Source organism: Pimephales promelas, chromosome 6, assembly GCF_988280905.1.
Source record: "Pimephales promelas chromosome 6, fPimPro1.hap1.1, whole genome shotgun sequence".
NCBI lineage: Eukaryota > Metazoa > Chordata > Actinopteri > Cypriniformes > Leuciscidae > Pimephales > Pimephales promelas.
The window spans coordinates 26,441,283-26,454,541 of NC_142774.1; the positions used below are offsets into that span (position 1 = coordinate 26,441,283).

Genomic DNA, 13,259 nt, shown 5'->3' on the forward strand with positions numbered 1-13,259 from the left:
TGGCATGGCCTACGTCCATACGTCACACTTGACCCGTCCCAAGATTCACCTGAACCAGTCGCGAGCGCGCGCAGCTCGTGCGCGGTCTCGTGGCACACACCACAAGCGCATGCGCAGTGTGTTCGCTGGCTGTAATGCACTGCAGTTTGGAGAGCGTCGCTGCAGCGCTGGACGCGCAGAATGCCGGTGATACCGACACACACTCACCTACCATCGGATACACGCACCTGCCGCAACAGGAAAAAAACTAGTAGCCTACATCTTTTCCTTAAACTGTACAAGGTAAGTTTTCTTAACGCGGTTTAATGTGCATTTTTCCGAAAATTTCGTTTTGCTTCTAACTTATGATTATGATTTGTTTCTTCTAGCGATGCCCTGCTGTATAGATATGCGTATTCCATTAATTTATAGATCGACTGAACGGGTTTATTCTGGAAAAGCATAAACTTACATCCTACTCGTGATTCTTGCCTGAACGCACAGGCATATTTCAATTATGGTTTGATACAATAATAATATTGGTAATATTCTCATTTGAAATATAGCTGAAATGAGCCATATATATATATATATATATATATATATATATATATATATATGGCTCATTTCAGCTATATTATATATATTATATATATTTATCTATATTATTATATATATATATATATATATATATTACTACTGTGTCAGCCTAAAGCAGGAATATTTGCCTAATGCGACCATAATCACGAGTCGAGGAAAATAAAAGTTACATGCTTATTATGCTATGGGTAGGCTATAATAAATGCTACGAGTAGTGTAGACTGACAGCTGTATTCACTTATTGATTCTGCAGTTTCGTCCGTAATTCTCCCTGTCTTCCCCTTTTGATTTAATCGATCCATCCTGTATTTCCGTCTCATTAACACTCAGGTTTTATTCTGTGTAATATTTAGTGCTGCTACGCCATAGGACGCATCACTAAAGATCACAGTATTTCTGGTGTAACCTCGCTGCTCCCATGAGTCAGTCACCTCTCTTTAATCTGAATATGTTGTTCAGCATTTAATAAGAAAAGTCTTCCCCGGTTCCTGCTCAAAAGCTTTCAGTGCCTCCTTTATTTAACCCTATTGTGCCTGGAACATGGTCTGTAAACATTACATCATCTGAAATCTGTCATAGTCACACACAGTATGAATGTGTTGTCTAGCTACTGACAGGAGAACTGTACACACAAATAAATGAATGTGAAGTTTTCTGCTGCTGATGTGATTTTCTTATGCCCCACAGAGACCCTTAGGGCTGTTTCTAGTGCTTTTGTGCTGCTTTGTCGCAGGTTGTGATGTGCTTTATTGTAATCCTCTGAAGCCAGCTTCTTTAGTGACCCATCCCATTTCTCATGGTGAGATGAATTGGAGACAATCCATTCAGGAGTTCTGGAACAAAGCTTAGGAAAAAAGTTTTCCCTCAGGGTGAGGTCAACGGGGGAGGGTGGTTGTCTGTTGTCACATTGCCATGGTAACACACCCTGAAGTAGTGGAACTTGATTGGTGGAAGCCCCCCTAAAGTAGTACTGACTTAATTGATTACCGTGGTAACACATGATTGCGAGAATTTGTGGATTGTTCTGGGTTCTGATAGTAGCTATTTCATGTTTTTGGTAAATTGCATGTACAAGGAATATCAGAGTGGATATTTGTAAACAGTAACATTCAACATTTTAGTAAGTTTTAGTAAGTGTGGCTTGCTTAGTCGGGGAAACTTAATATTCAACAAAAGTATTGATCATCCATTGACACCATTGTTTGAGAACTGAACTGAGCTGGACGTTGACTTCACTGTTTGCTCCAGAGCGGCTTTGTATGACACTATTTTCTTCTAGATCTTCTACAAACAAAACAAACTTTGTTACATTATTTTCCTGTCATCACTGTCAAGCGTCTTAACTAAATAAATAAAGCACTTGACTTGAGTTAAATACAAATTAAAGATCAATTTTCTATTCACAGACAGAACTCAGAAAGCTTTTGAATTGGAAACAATACTGCCTGTCTTGCAGTGTAATTTTAGTATTTATTTTTTATAAATAAATAATACTAAAAATAAGTGCTAAAAATAATACTTATACATTTTTTTAAATATTTATTTATATTTATATTTAATTTTATTGTCTTTTTTCAGTTTTATTTTAATTTGAGAAGTTTAGTATACTTATTAAACTTATTTTACATCAATTAGCTACCAAGTTTTTTTAAGTTTATGTTTTCATCTAATATTTATATTTTATTTCAGCTTCATTTAAATTAAAAAAAAAATTGTTTTAGCTTTTAGTTACCAATAACAACGCTGCCGTCATGACAGTTCCAGTTGTTGTTTACTTAATCTGTCTCAACTCTTCTAATGGTCTCTAAAGGGACTCTATTCAGCAGCAAGCGTCTAGCTCTTTCATTTGCACACACGTAAACATCAGGTGTTTGGACTTCAGTTTCCCCTCCCACCTGCTGTCACCATGGCAACCAAAGGGCATCCTGTCGTCCCACTGGCTGATTCACTTCCTTGTATAAAATGGCTGGAAAAACATCAGAAATCTAGTAATTTAGTTTTATTGCTCTACTAAATATGAAATAGTGAAATGTGATTAGGCTATCAAGATGTATTAGGGTTGTTTTTGTATTCTGAGAGGTTTGATTTACACCCATGTGCTCTCTTTGTATGAGCCCATTTATATTTTATTGCGGTCATTTCACTGTCTACTATTACTAGCTGTTCCTATGGTTTCTAAATCATTTAGTGGAGCTTGTAGTGGCTGTGGGAGACAGAAAATCTTGTCTGTTTGTGGTCAAAGGGCAAGTCAGACCAAGTGTGTGACTGTAATATGAGCATGTGTGCGCTTTGCTACTCCTATAGTAATCGAATTGGGTCCATTTTAGCACGTGTGAGTGTATGTGTGAGATTACAAACTAAACACTCATTCAGTTCACATTAAAGTGAAGCATGTGTAGAATTAGCATTTTGCCCACCACCAATCAATATGCAGCATCTGTGATTGACAGCAAGGACCATTGACATTAGTGCAGACTCCAGTCGGTGCACTTTTAAAGTCCTTGTCCCATGCAGACAGGATGATATTCAGGGCTCAAACAGCTTTAAAAAGAACCTATAGACAAATTCTGGGTTTCCCAGAAATGTAAAGGGCACATTAAAAAAGAAAACCTTCTCATATGCATTTGTTCTGACAGATGATTCAGATTCATGCAGTGTGTGATGTACAGAAATTGTCACACTTTGTTAGTTACTGTAGATCATCCTGGAACTTTGCTTCTTTGAACTCTAGAACTCCTCTGTCTTCTAAAGAATTCTTAAAGTTCTTAGATTTCCCTGAGTTCTGTCTGGTTACTTGTTAGGTGGTCTTTGTTCCTGCTTTATTTACCTTCTCTAATGGCCATTTGCGATCAATAGAGATCACTAGGCTTTGAGAGGCAAGCTTTCTCATGCTGGATGCTTACCACCTCCCAGCAGCACTGTTTCAGTTAAAATATCATTTTTTCTATTTATGCAATTAAAAATGTAAATTTATAATGTTATTACCCAGATGGCTGGATGCCCTGTTTTAGGGAATTGTATTTGTTTATTTATTTTCTCCTAAAGTTCTCTTGAATCTATCCAGATGTACAGTATGATTCAAGAGAACTTTAGGAGAAAATAAATAAACAAATACAATTGTCCAGCTGTTCTTTTTTTTAATCTAATCTCTTCATTATAATTTCTTCCTCTCAATTTGGGTCAAGCTTCACCCCTCCCCCCCCCCCCCCCCCCAGCTGTGGTTAAATTTGATTAGCAGAAGATTCATTATATCCACCAGAGTGGAGAAATCATGGTGCTATGCGATTACACTTAGAAAAAGAAAATTAATTTGTAACATACATTAATATTTTCACCTATACAGAATTATACAGAAAACAAAATACCAAAATACCAGAAAATACCTATACAGAAAGAAAAAGAGGTTTATAATCAAAGATATACTGCATCTTGAGCTAAAAAATATGGTACTACCAGTGTTTATGTGGTTCTGTGCACAGTAGAAACTATCAAAACCTCCATAGCACTTATCTGTCTTTTTCTCACTTCTTGTGTCCCACACTGTGAATAAATGCAGGAGGATGAGTAAATCCAGCCAAACCAGCCTGTTCACAAACAAACCAACACCTCACATATAAAATAGAGCAGATTCTGTAGTGACCTCATAAAAAGAGTTATATTATGGCAAAATAATAAGGATATTTTCAACTAGATGTTTATGTTAAATATATATTTATAATTCAAATATATAATGCAAATATAAAATATTTATGTTTATCATTAAATGTTAAGTTACTTTACTGAAGTTTTTCATGTACAATATGACCTGCAAATGAAGCAGCTATAACTATAGGCTACTAAGTACTGTATATTAAAGCTAAATTTATAAGAAAAAAAAAAACAATACAGTAAAAAAAAAAATTAAATAACTTGATGAAAATGAATTGCTGTTTCATCAATCCTCAACTGTAAACTAATTATAACATTTAGGGTGTGTTCACATTTGGCAGGTTTGGTGTTAGTGCAGTTGTTTTGAATAAGTGTGAACGCTGCCATCCAAAACCCTGGTGCGTACCAAACAAGAGGACTGAGAATGCTGAAAAGATGGGTCTCTCTCCAATACCAAATAAACTCTGGTCCGATTCGACTGAAATATGAATGCAACACAAACCAAAGACGTCTAAACGAACCATAAACAGGACGTGATGTCACAAGATGCGATACTAAAAAGGATTTATCTCATCGTCACAATGTTGTCCATTACAGTTCAGTACAGGTGTCAGAAAAACCATGTCTCCTTGAAGCAGATCATAACATGCAAGCACCTAATGAGCACATTTATCTATGCAGCACATAGCATTGGTTTGGATATTTAAGTTCCGTTGAAATTGAAAAATGTACATCATAAAAGGTGTTCCCTTTCAGTCGCTCACATTCGACGTAGTCGACATGCATCACACACTCCGCCTAGAGGTAGTTACTGCTGTTACCAGAGGTATCAGCTGCTGTTAACTAGAGGTATCAGCTTCATTGCGGTTTTACATACACAGAACGCAAGCCTTTGGACCTCTCTGATCTGTTTAGGAAATCAGCAGAAAGGGAAGGCTGTTTCCAAGCGAGGTTAGCCCACTGAAATGTGGCTGCCTTCTTCTTGGTAAAATTCCCGAGATCCACATGGTGAGATGCACTTAAGTGGTGAGCTGCTCTTAAATGAGTGTGTGCTCCCGCTTAGGCTTAAGCACTGAGTGCTTCGCTGACAGATATTCGAGAGTTGGGGGCTGGGCGACACCTTAGTCGAACCGCTGCTTCCCTTGGGCTCCCTTCACATGAAGCCAGTTTTACTGTAAGCACGGTTCTTTGTGTGGGCTTGCTCCTATGGACTGGATACGTGCGCAATTGTTGCTCCAGTTGAGTTCCCCTTTTTAGCCGAACCCTGTCGAGGGTCTCCGAGTTCATCCCTTCGGCAACGGACGTGGCAGAACGTCCGAAGCTAGGCCTATCACTCGTATGCACTGCTGGAACCTGTGTTAGGCTAGGTCCATATGCTGTGATCCCTACGGCGATCCCATACTGTATGTGTATTCTTCCACGGTACGGCTGTGGCGAGCCCGTGTCTTCCCTTGGCAGAGGATGCCTTCGGGCATGATGTGGCTTCCGCAGCGTCCCTTCCTTCCATGTTCAGGGAACGCTTTCCCAGTGGTCCTATAGGAACAGCAGTGACTTCCCTGGCCTAAGCCCTGTCCCTTCCCCACCTTAAAGGGTTAGTTCACCCAAAAATGAAAATTAAGTCATTAATTACTCACCCCCAGTCATTATTTTTGTTTGTTTTTTTGCACAAAAAGTATTCTCGTCGCTTGATAAACTTATAGTTGAGCCACTGTAGTCATGTGGAATATTTAAACATTTTCTTCATTGACTTTCTGGGCCGTCAAGTGTCATTCCCTTAGGAGCCTATGTGGTAGTTATACAGCTCTCAAATTTAATAAAAAATATCTTAATTTGTGTTCCGAAGATGAACGAAGGTCTTACGGGGTTGGTACAGCATGGGGGTGAGTAATTAATGACTTAATTTTCATTTTTGGGTGAACTAACCCTTTAATTGCGGGTCTGGAGGCTTTTGTCTAGGCACTGGAAGGTGGCAGCACTAGATGGCGTTTTAATTGGGATCCCAATCGGTCGAAAATGAGCGTAATGGAGCGTAGCTGTACCACAAGGCTCAGTACTAAGACCGCTGCTATTCACTCTGTACATGCTGCCATTAGGAGATATAATTAGGAAACATGGAATTAGCTTTTACTGTTATGCCGATGATTCTCAGCTATATATTTCTTCAAAACCTAACGAAACTTACCAATTCACAAAATTAACGGAATGCATAGCTGATATAAAAAAATGGATGACTAGTAGTTTCCTACTACTAAATTCTGAAAAAACAGAGATTCTGATTATTGGACAAAAAACTTCCAATCGTAATAACCTAGAATACTGTCTAACACTTGATGGCTTCTCTGTTAAGTCTTCGTCGTCGGTTAGGAACCTGTGTGTGCTCTTTGATACCAATCTTTCATTTCAAAATCATATAGTATCTGTAGAACCACATACTTCCATCTTAAAAATGTATTACGCCATATGCTCTCATTGACAAATGTGGAACAATTAGTTAATTCGTTCATGACATCGAGACTAGATTGTTGTAATGCTCTACTTAAAATAAAATTTAACGCAGCAGCTCGAGTTCTTACCAAACCAGGAAATATGACCATATTAGCCAGGTTCTGTCAACCCTGCATTGGCTGCCTATTAAACATCGTATACATTTTTAAATATTGCTGATTACTTACAAAGCACTAAATGGTTTAGCTTCGCAGTACTTGAGCGACCTCTAACACATTACAGTCCTTCACGCCTATTGATGTCGTTTATCCTCGGATGCGGTGCCGCGCGCGCTGGCCGGAGACACACTGGCTGCGTGGCGTGTCCGTTTTTATTGCACGCTGCCTGCGTGACACGCGCGTCTCCAGAAAACGCGTGCATGCTAGAAATAGAACTGACGCCTATTTTTCACGCGACAGGCAAGCGTGTTTCTTTGCCTGGAATTTCTTTGCGTTTCCAGGCAAAAAAATAAATAAAAAATAGGAAACGATGTTTAGGCTAGCTGAATGTAATTTTGTACTCGAATACATATTAATACATTACATTTTGATGTTTGAAAGTCTAGGTTTTTACATAAATTCAGATATCAATGTAATTTAAACATATAATAATTATTATAAATAGTTTTTCAAATATATGAATAAAATATATTTTCTTTTTTTTCATTTGTTTCTTAAGCTCTTAACAATGTGATTACACGAAGAAGAAAAAAAAACTTGAAAAAAAAAAACGTTCTGGGCCTATAGGAGGAGATAGTGTGTCTTCTGAGTGATGGTCCACCATCAGGCTAAATAGGTTCTTTAAAGCTACACAAAATGTGTAAATGTAATTAAAATAAACAGACAGCCCACTTCCCTATTTTGCGGATTTTGGAAGATGTGTGATAGGCTAAATGTTGAAATTGTTGTCCAAATGCTAGAGCAACACACGCTAATCCAAATGTAGATTTTTTTCCCTTTAAATGACACTGTCTCTTTCTCTCTCTCACACATAGGCTAGTTATGAACACCTTAGACTTTTAAGGATTGTGCTTTATTTTTAAAGTTTGTGGGTGAGAATCGTGCAAAAAAAAAATCCCTTATTTTGGGGATGGATTCCGGGAAAACTCCCTAATTTTCAATGTTCAATGTTGACTGCTATGGTCAGTGTGAATGAGCCAGGAATAAATGTATCATTTTCTTTTTTGTTCTGGACCAAAGGGACCAGGAGAACTGAATTACAGTGAACATCCTAGGGTGGTGATATTTTTATTAGCACAATTTGCAACAACAATATTCAATTTAATATACATTATTTTAATAGATAAATGTGGCCTCAGCTACTGACTGGTACAGTCTTGATTGCTTTGATTGCCTTATGTTTTAGTCATACATAGAAATCCATATTTTATACAAATATAAAATCCTTAACCTGAAGATGTGAAGACAGGTCAGACAGAGCTTGAAGCAGAGTGTATTTTCCTTTTGCAAGGTCTTAAATTTGACAGCTGGTACAGTAGATGATCAGCCACACTATCACTGTAATATTTACTCAACAAACTAAAGATGGTCTACATGGATATTTCCTTCCCTAAATCATTGAAAATTGTTGTATGCATTTGAGAATTGGTGAGTTGTCATAAAATGTCACAACACAAGATTTGCACCTGCTGGATCACCTGCTGATGATCACACGTTATTATGGCTGCTACAGATGATGATTCCCCTATAATTAGCCTTTCTAATCTAAATCAGCAGCTTTCAACAGCTTTAAATCATCATCACACTTCGACATTAAATGAATGTTTGATACAGAAACGAACTCATGATTTGCATAGCTGATGATGTTATACTGTGGTCAGTATATCTGGGTCTCAAACAAAACCAGTGCCCTTATATCAAAGTTGCTTTAAGATCATTTAGCTGCCAGTCTGTCCCTTGATTATGAAAGCAGTGTGTGTTTGGACTTTGATATATGGCCGATTTACAGAGAAACGCATGCACTGAAAACACTGAATCCAAAGCACAAGCACCATTAAGACATTAATACTTGAATCTCCTTAAGTATTTCTTAATCGCCGTGTGTTTCCTCAAAGGTTCTTTGTTTTTGGTGCTGTTCATTGCACCCAAATATTCCACTGAAGGCATTAGATAATCGTTTTGTGGGTTGTTGCCTTGGGCCTCATTTACCAGACATATAAATCAATCTACGAGTAGAGCGTTTCAGTATCAATTGAGTCTGGTAACAAGGCAAGACAGTAAGACATTATCCTTACCTCAATAAAAAATGTCAAATGTAAATGTAGTAACATCTAAGTAAACTGATTTTATTTAAGTCAAAAATATTATTTAACAACACCCTATTATTTATACATAAGGTTAAACCAAGGGTAAACTAAACTTTTTTTTGTCAACCAAACCCCTTAAATGTAAACTGTTTACTTTAAATATCCCCTGAGATTCATATTTAATAAGTTTATATTTCAATAATTTAACATCAAATTCACGTTCACAGATCTCTGTTGTTGATAATAATATAATAATAATTATACATAATAATTATTATAATATAATAATAATTAGTAGTAGTAGTAATAGTTGTAAAAAATAACCGTGGTTTTAACGGTAAAATACTGTAAAAATGCTACAGTGCAAAACTGTTAATTGGTAAACAGAAAGTTCCTCATAGTTTTATTGTTGTTTTTTTCTAATCAGTTATGTACATTAGGGTTTTATGTTACATTTAATGTTGTTAAATTAATGTTTATTGCATTTTTTTAATTTCATGTGTGTTACCATGATGATGTTTAATGTTTGTGTGAATGACACTGTGCAGCTTCTTTAAATAAGTATTGCTTTATACAAATATTCACTTGTGATGAGCTGTGATTGCTCATGTAAGTCTCATCACTGCTGTGATAATTGTTGGTTGTCAGTGTACAATGGTCTAAAACAGATATCAATACGTCAATAAGTTGGTAATCAACATTTTATCAGAAAACAAAATAGGGTTTATTACTGCAAATTTTAAGTTAAGTCTGTAAAACCATTAACGTTCCTACCGTATTTTTAACGGTAAAGTTCTGGCAACCACAGCTGCCGTTTTTTTACCGTAAAATTTACGGTTTATTTTTTGTTTTAACTCAAACTATATGAATATAGAAATATATTGTACAATTGTACTGCAAAACTAAGAAAATGAATATATTGTAATTATAATCATTTGGCACTGAAACATACGGCGCATCATACATGTACATTATTTTAAATATTAATTATTATTAGCTTTTCATTAACTCACAAACTCCTGTTTGGGAAAACCTGGGTTAAAACTAAATGTGAGGGGTAGATCAGGTAGAGATTGCTCCTTAAAATTGTTACAGTGTTGAACAGAGCCTTTGAACCAGAAGGATTCTTCCTGGGAAATTTGGTTTTCAAATCAAGTTCAAAATTAAGCATTTAACCTGCTCTATTCAGTTTATTAGATGATTCTGTGCCACCATCTTTTCCAAAAACAAAAGGACTAATCACTAACAAACAAACAATGAAAAATGTTAGGAGATTTTCTCAAAAGGAGGTCAGATTAATTTTCTAGACTGCCAAGCATGTGAACAGATGTCTAACGGTCTGGGTACAGTGTGCTTGTTTGCACTGTCCCAATCTTTCTAAATGTGCTCAAATATCCATTAAGTATACTTAAAATTGTCAGCGTTGTGGTGAGGTAGATTTTAAATCACAGTCCACGAGTCCTGCTTCTTATTAGAAAGAGGCTTAACCTCTTTTTAATAACAGCCTCTCTTTTTATCAGTAAAATTAATAAAGTATTCTGCTGTCCACATCATGTGATGCATCATGGCAGTCTACATTCTTTATAAATTAAAAAAAAAATATATATATATGTCAACACAGAAACAAGGACATGCTTCATTGTTTAAACAAGCTTAAATAAATTGTATTTGTGACATGATCTGACATGAACTTTCAGGATTGGCAGCAGACACAACAGTAATATATTATGTCACATATGTTTAAGTTGTGTGAGAGAGGAAAAACATTATAATCACAGTATAGGAGAAGGCTGATCATTAAAGCCATTAGTATTTAAAACATGGAATCAACAAATGTCATCAAGCAAGCAGGGTTGAGCTTTCATATGGCATATTTATTGAGCTGCTGATCAACTATATATGAATAGAAAAGTCTAAATTAAATCTGTTTGTATAAAGTGACTGTTGTCTCTTCAGGACACCGCTAGATCCATTTGGATTCGTTTTTTTAATGTCTTTTTGCACTTTTTGGTGTGTGAAAGCTTTGGCTGATGTGTTGACTTTCAATGCATGGACATACAAAAATGATGAGAGGATTTTTTTTTTCAATACCTCATTTCTGTTCAAGATTAATGGTAGTCTAAACAGCATGGGAGTGAGGAAATGATGACAGAAATTTTTGGGGGGGGGTGTGAACTATCCCTTTGTTCGTTCATTTCATCCTTCATCCATGTAATTCTCATGAGTAGCCGATTGGATTTCTTGCGTTCTTTACACTCTCAGAAAAAAAGGTACAAAAGCTGTCACTGGTGCTGTACCTTTTCAAAAGGTACACTTTTGTACCCAAAGGCTGCATATTGGTACCTTAGTGGTACATATTAGCACCTAAAATGTACATATTAGCACCTAAAAAAGTACATATTAGTACCTAAATGTACATATTAGCACCTAAAATGTACATTAGGACCTAAAATGGACATATTAGCTCCTGAAATGGACATATTAGTATACCTAACATGTACACATTAGTACCTAAGTGTACATATTAACACCTAAAATGTACATATTAGCACCTAAAATGTACATATTAGCTCCTGAAATGGACATATTATCACCTAAAATGTACATATTAGTACCTACTGTAAAATGTACACATTAGTACCTAAGTGTACATATTAGCACCTAAAATGTACATATTAGCTCCTGAAATGGACATATTATCACCTAAAATGTACAAAAGTGTACCTAAAATGTACATATTAGGACCTAAAATGGACATATTAGCTCCTGAAATGAACATATTAGCACCTAAAATGTACATATCAGCACCTAAAATGTACAAAAGTGTACCTTTTGAAAAAGTACAACCCCAGTGACAGCTTTTGTACCTTTTTTTCTAAGAGTGTAGATAGGCTTTGTGTGTTTGTGTTGAATTACATTAAAGTGTCTGATTTATCTTAAAATGATTGTTACTTTGAATGTGCCCTTAAATAGGTTTTTCAGCATGTTTGTACTGTAAATGTTATGTTGGTTATAATCATTAAGAGATTTGGTGTGGTGTATCTGGGTGTGTTGCACACTGTCGCTGACATTGCAGCAAAGACACCACTGAGGGGAGGAAGAATGTGTTACTGAGTGTTAACCCTGTATTCACACATGTTCATTTAGGATCTGAACACACACACACAAATGTATGTAGGCCTATATATATATATATATATATATATATATATATATATTACTAACTATTAATAAGCAGTAGGAGTTTATTAAGGCAAATGTCATTAATAGTTAATAGTGAGAATTGGACTCTAATCTATTTCTTACTAATCTTATTTTAATTGAATCTATATACAATAGCTGTAGAAATTGAAATAAAGTGCATGTTTTTACTCAGTATATGTGGTAAAACCAAATTAGAACATCATAACCCTCATAAAGAAGATGCCTTAAAAGGACAAATGCATCTACTTTTACACATGAATTAATTATACAAAGTAGCTGAGGCCTAACTCAGCTGAACCAGCATGGAAACAGAGTCTTCCTGTGACGTCAATTGTCTTTTAATAAGTAAAAACCTAGAGGATCGAATGAGACCCTGTTAACAGGTTGCAGTATGATGAGCTCTGGTTTACAGCACTTGGTGTCTTATTCTCTGTTTCTAGAACATCTTTCACCACAGCTGTACAAACCAATAACAATGGACCATTTTAGGGTTCAGCTGCAATTGTGCAGTCTACACATCTTTTCTTCCCTATTGTTACATATATCTGAGTGAAACGGCTCCTCAAACCAGAAAAAAGGTTGCGAGGTCTCGTCCTGTAAACACGTCATCAGAGAAGAGAAGAGATGTTGCTGTAAGAGGGATGTTTTTTTGAATATAGATTACAAGGACACGTGAATTGGGGAAAAAAATGATGTGCATGGATGTAGCATTTATAAATACTGCAATATTCCATAAGAAAAAACTATTGTCAATTTTGATTTCATGGTGATTTTAAAGATAATAAGAACTGTTATGATATGCTACTTTGCTACAGATTCCCGATAAGACTGTTCAGTCTGACAGTGGCATTTTGCCGTGACCTCTCCCAGCAGACGGCAGTCTCTCCTGACTGTAGGACATCAGACGAAAACCAGTGCCACTTAATTCAGTCTGTTCACTCGATATCTGTGATACAGAGACACCTGCATGACAAGACCTGGGCCATATGTGCTGATCAATGTAAGCACTTGTGAATATATATATTGACATCAAAATAAGATTAGCTGCAATATATTTTGTTTTTTCAGAGCTTTGGTT

General features: G+C 36.1%; 1 protein-coding gene across 2 annotated transcripts in view; it reads left to right on the forward strand.

Moving 5' to 3' along the window:
* The first annotated feature begins 137 nt into the window (after window positions 1–137).
* The window catches only part of fhdc1 (FH2 domain containing 1), a 33,836-nt gene continuing 20,714 nt past the window's right edge, over window positions 138–13,259 (forward strand). The window contains exons 1-2 of one of the 2 annotated variants that reach the window (XM_039693967.2): window positions 138–282; window positions 12,997–13,181. The gene's annotated coding sequence lies outside the window, so the exon portion shown is untranslated. The remainder of the gene's footprint in view (window positions 283–12,996; window positions 13,182–13,259) is intronic. The other variant, XM_039693974.2, reaches the window with a different exon arrangement.